The 6,000-nt window shown below is 51.0% G+C and overlaps 1 protein-coding gene across 1 annotated transcript in view; it reads left to right on the forward strand.

The window, feature by feature from the left end:
* Window positions 1-6,000, forward strand: part of ESR2 (estrogen receptor 2) — a 68,491-nt gene that overhangs the window by 61,400 nt on the left and 1,091 nt on the right. The gene's annotated exons all lie outside the window — the stretch shown is intronic.

Consider the following 6,000-nt stretch of genomic DNA (forward strand, 5'->3'; position numbering starts at 1 on the left):
TCGAGATGACGCTGGCTTGGCAGAGCAGTGCTGCAAGACTGTGAACTCCAAGCCCACCTCCGTGGATACTGCTTGTGAGTCACCTAGAATGGAATCAATATGAGCAAGCACTCGAATAAGAAACGGTTACCTGCCTTTCGTAACTGTTGTTCATAGAGATGTTGCTCATGTCCATTCCATTACCTGCCCTCCTGCCCCTCTGTCAGACTTGTTGGCAAGACAGAACTGAGAGGGCGTAGAGCTGGCGGCCCCTGATATACTGTGGCATGAGCGCAGCACTCCAGAGGTACCCTAGGGGTACTGCTAAGGCAAAAATCTCTAACGATTGCACACGTGGGCACACGCAGTCCTAGAATGGAGTGGACATGAGCAACACATCTCGAAGAACAACAATTACAAAAGGTAGGTAACTGTTTTTATCATGTTCTCCTTCCAGAATATGATTATCTTAACTGGCACATGGATCACTTACTGGATAGTTCCAGTAGAATCAAAACAGGCAGTGAGATCTTTGATCACAGGTCAGCTTGCAACATGGACCTCTCTGCATACTACTATTGATGCGTCTATTCACACCCTTCACCAGGTTCTCCCAGAGTCACAGCAGTTCAGGAGAGAACAAGAGGGTTATCAGATACTGTGGACTAGATTGATGGCATCTTGCGTCCTAGCTGCAATCCTTTGGAATTCTCAGAGAAGTCCAGAATACAGTCGAGGAACTCTCCTTCAAAGGGAAGGAACTTTGTAGTGCTAAACTGATTGTACACTACATTCTTTAAAAGATTCTTGAGTTACATTGAGGTATTTGGGAATTGAACACTCCTTAGCTTAGAAGAAAACCTCTAGACATCAAATGTATTCCAGATAACCACCTGCGTTTTCATACAACCAACCTTATCAAAGACCAGAAAGAAGTAGTAAGAGACCTTCGTCCACTATGACTGCAACCACTATAAGGCTGTTTCTGTCTTCCAAATAGTTTGACAGTCACTTTGAGAGCTGTCAGAAACCACTCATAGAGTAGCTATACCTGTTCCCTACCCCATTTGGGAATTCTTTCTGGCTTCCTGAAAATAAAATAAACAAAATTACCACAAACCAATGGATGCCATAGATGATATAAAAAGGTTACTTCTTCATCAAGTGCTTGCTCATTTCGATTCCAATTAGGTATGCACGCACCGCGTGCACGGCCATTGGAAAGTTTTCCCCTAACAGCATCCATTAGGTCGGCTGTGGAGCCCCCTGGAGTGGTGCCTTCATGGCACTCAATATATACCCCAGCCGACCCGGTGCCTCCCCAGTTCCTTCTTACCACCCGTGATAGTCGTTAGAAGTCTTGCTCTGCTTGATCTCCACGCTTCCCTAGCTCTCTAGATAGTTGTTGTTAGTTTGGTTTATAGTTCTTGTTTTTGGTTCCCCTCCACCCCAACTCTTCTTGTTGGGCTCCATGCCCAAGTCCCTGGGATTCAAGCCCTGCAGGTCCTGCTCTAAGCCATGCCAACGGGTGACCCCCATGACTCTTGTCTGACGTGTCTGGGGGAGGCTCATCAAGCCGAAAAGTGCAGGATCTGCAAAGGGTTTTGTCCTCGGACTAAAAAGGAGCAGGACTTTTGCTTGAAGCAGCTCCTTATGGAGGCGGCTCTTAACCCTCAGCCTCCTTCGGTGCAGCAAGACCCAGCACCGAGCGTTTCGGTGCACAGTGCCCTGGCAGCGGTAGTGGAGGTGGCACCGCGATTGGACTCGGACCGAGATCCGCGGCACCGACGCTCCCCGGCACCATAACCGGCGACATCGGCTCAGCACCGCCCCCACTCTCCTGATCAGAAGTGGCACTGGGAGGAGTGGTAGATATGCTGGAGGGTAGGGATATCATACAGAGGGACCTAGACAAATTAGAGGATTGGGCCAAAAGAAATCTGATGAGGTTCAACAAGGACAAGCGCGGAGTCCTGCACTTAGGACGGAAGAATCCCATGCGCTGCTACAGACTAGGGACCGAATGGCTAGGCAGCAGTTCTGCAGAAAAGGACCTAGGGGTTACAGTGGATGAGAAGCTGGATATGTGTCAACAGTGGGCCCTTGTTGCCAAGAAGGCTAACGGCATTTTGGGCTGTATAAGTAGGGGCATTGCCAGCAGATCGAGGAACGTGATCGTTCCCCTCTATTCAACATTGGTGAGGCCTCATCTGAAGTTTACTGTGTCCAATTTTGGGCCCCACACTACAAGAAGGATGTGGAAAAATTGGAAAGAGTCCAGCGGAGGGCAACAAAAATGATTAGGGGGCTGGAGCACATGACTTATGAGGAGAGGCTGAGGGAACTGGGATTGTTTAGTCTGCAGAAGAAAAGAATAAGGGGGGATTTGATAGCTGCTTTCAACTACCTGAAAGGGGGTTCCAAAGAGGATGGATCTAGACCGTTCTCAGAGGTTGCAGATGACAAAACAAGGAGTAATGGTCTCAAGTTGCAGTGGGGGAGGTTTGTTGGCTATTAGGAAAAACTTTTTCATCCTGCATCCGTGCTTGCTATGAGCTGGCCGGCGTACCGACCCCAGCTCTCACTGCTCACTCCACTAGGAACCAGGCCTCGTCAGCGGCATTCCCAGCCCAGGTACCGATCCAAGAAATCTGCAGGGCAGCGACTTGGTCCTTGGTGCATACCTTCACCTCGCACTATGTCATTGTCCGGCACGCCAGGGACGATGTGGCTTTTGGTAGAGCGGTGCTGCAGTTTACATTGTTTCACTCCGACTCCACCGCCTACGTAAGGCTTGGGAGTCACCTAATTGGAATTGATATGAGCAAGCACTCAAAGAAGTAAAATCAGTTAGTCACCTTTGTAATTGTTGTTCTTCGAGATGTGTTGCTCATATCCATTCCAAACCCACCCCCCTTCCCCTCTGTCAGAGTAGCCGGCAAGAAGGAACTGAGGAGGCGCCGGGTTGGCTGGGGTATATATTGAGTGCCATGAGGGCGCCACTCCAGGGGCTCCACAACCGACCCAATGGATGCTGCTAGGGGAAAACTTTCCAACGGCTGTGCATGCAGCGCGCGCACACTTAATTGGAATGGATATGAGCAACATATCTCGAAGAACAACAGTTACAAAGGTGAGTAACCGTTTTTTCATGCAGTTCCAGCAATACCGGATTTACAATGGCGGAACTGGCGCCGGGCCCACGGTCGAAAGGGGTCCAGGCCTGCTCGTCTCCGCCCCCCTCTCTCTCCTGTGGGGTCAGAAAAGCTTGAAGCTGCCGGTTGCTGGGGCTCCTTGGCAACCTCTGCCGGCAGCGAAGCTCCTCCCCTGCCTCTTTCCCCAGCGTGCTATGTTCCTCCCCCCCCCCGCCGCCGATCAGCTGGATCAGCTGCTTGCCGGCAGGAGGGAGGAGGAGGAGCGAGCCGCAGCAAGCCGCTCCGGGGAGGAGGAGGAGGAAGAGAGGCGGGGGTGAGGCCTTGGGGAAGGGGCTGGAATTGGGGCATACCCCCTCCAGCCCCCTGCGTGAGCACCCCCACGACCCCAGCCCACACCCACAGCCCTCTGTCCACCCTGACTGCTGCACCCCCTCACACACCCTGAGCCCCCTGCACTCCCCTCACATACCCCGAGCCCCCTGTCCTGACCCCTGCACTCCCCTCACACCTCCCCATCCTTGACCCCTGCACCCCCCACACCTCCCCAGCCCCTGTCCTGACTCCTGCATCCCACCTCATGCCCCCCCAGCCCCTGCCCTGAAACCTGCACCCCACTCTCACACACCCTGCCCTGACTCCTGCACCCCCCCCACATCTCCACCCCCATCCTGAGAACCAAACAGGAGCTGCCCCAGGTAAGCGCTCCACACCCCAACCTCCTGCCCCAACCCTGAGCCCCCTCCCTCACCCTAGCTCCTGGCCAGACCCCGCACCCGAACATTTTTTCCCAATATTTGGAAAGATCATTAAGTGGTCCATTGAGACCCTCCGTGATTTTCAAGTGGTCTGTGGAAAAATAAGTTAGACTACAAGAACAATCAAGGTACCTCACTTTATTTTCATTTACTTGCTATTACTCATAGGAGGAGGATGAAGGAAAAAAAAGAATGAAAAACAGGGGCAGGGGGAGATGAGAGAATGTTCTTTCTCTTGGCTGGGTCCCAAGGAGGAGCCCCAAAAATGAAGCTGAGCACAGGGCTGGGGGGCCCCACTAACTCTAAATCCACCACTGGTTGTCACGTCACCTGGGCTGGGGATACTGTATGAGCTGATCCCCACGGTCTCCAACCTATCTGGGCAGTACAGCAGACATGGCCCTGCCCACTAGCTCCTCTCCATTCCCTAGCCCACCCACCACTTGCCTCCCCCCCCTTAAGGATTAGCCCTCTTACTTTTAAAAATGATTGCTTGCCCCTCTCCTCCACTCAGGCTTTTCTGGCAGCCCTGTTGCCAGGTATCCAGTTTTAGATTGGAAACTCCAGTAGAAAACGGGACCTGAGTGTCCGGTTAGCAGTGACTGTATACTAAATGTCCGGTTATAGGAGTAACCGCATTAGCCTCCGCTCCTCCCACTCCCAACACCCACCCCAGAGGACTGGAAGAGAACCTGTCCTGCTGCTGTGGGAGCAGGGGCAGCTCAGTGCAGAAAGAGACAAAGAGAATGGGCTAGAACCAGGTAGGTACCCGCTTTAGGTGGGCAGGGGCAGGGGGGGATCCTGTTTGCCCCCTCCCCAGCCCTGACCCCTCCCTTGCTCCAGAGACCAACCCTAGCTCCTGCCCCACTGTGCTTTTACCCCCGGCCCCTTTTACAATCATTCCCCAGGGGGGCCCACAAATATGTTTGGTACCGGCCCCACAAAAAGTTAATCCGGCCCTGAGTTCCAGGAGCTTCCTACCCCACAACCACCTTCCCTTTTCCTTTTCAGAGACTCCTCCCAAGAGAGACTATTACACGAAGAGGTGCAATTCCTTGTATCTCTTCTATTTCTCTGAAACGTTCCTCTTCAATTCATGGGAGGAGTTTTTGTTCCTGTTGCTGTCTAATTCCCAAGATTGACATCTCATTCTGGACTTGAGAGATCTGAACACCTTTGTTTGCCTGTTCACACTTAGAGTGGTGACCCTGGCTTCAATAATCCCTGAATTGGATCCTCTAGGCTGGTTTGCCATTCTGTATCTGAAAGATGCATATTTCCATCCATCCAGTGCACAGGAAATACCTGTGTTTCGTAGGTGGGAAGACAAACACACTGCCAGTACATATGGTTGCCTTTCAGCTTGTCAGAAGCCCCAAGAATATTTATAAAATGTCTGGCTGTAGTAGCAGCACACCTAAGAAGGCAGGGCATTTTAGAATACCTATACCTTGACAACTGGCTGATTCAGGGAAGTTTTCCTCCGCAAATCACGAACAGCATACATCACATTCTACAGCAGTTCTCTATTTTGGGGCTCGATATCAGCCAAGACAAATCCTCTTTAAATTCCATTTTTTTTGAGTCAGTTATAGACTCCACCACAGTGAGGGCATATCTGCCATGAAGCAGATTTGACAATATATTTCTCCTCATAAATCAACTACAGACAAGCCCTCGGACACCAGTAAAAACATGTGTACAATTGCTAGGGCATATGGCTTTGTGCACATTTGTGACTCAATTTGCTTTTGTTGTTTATTAGGATGGTACTTACCACCCAATAAACATCATCTAGACGTGGTGGTTCAGATTCCCCCAAACACCCTATTTTCCTTAAATGGTAGAAGAACCCAGATCAAGTCTGCAAGGGTGTTCCTTTTTCTCCATTGCTCCATACCAAGGTTCTAGTGATGGATGCTTCCACTTTGGGATGGAAAGGATCATCTGGACACACCTGGAGCTCAGGGCACGTAGTTGCAAGAAGAGTCTCAATTACACATCAACATATTGGAGCTCAGAGTGATCCAAATAGCATGTGCTACATTTGTTCCTTACATACAGGCAAGGCAAGTGTTGACTGACCCCCTTCCTGGCCTGGGTGAACCCCA

Source organism: Terrapene carolina, unplaced genomic scaffold, assembly GCF_002925995.2.
Source record: "Terrapene carolina triunguis isolate 2854851 unplaced genomic scaffold, T_m_triunguis-2.0 Scaffold189, whole genome shotgun sequence".
Classification (NCBI taxonomy): Eukaryota; Metazoa; Chordata; order Testudines; family Emydidae; genus Terrapene; species Terrapene triunguis.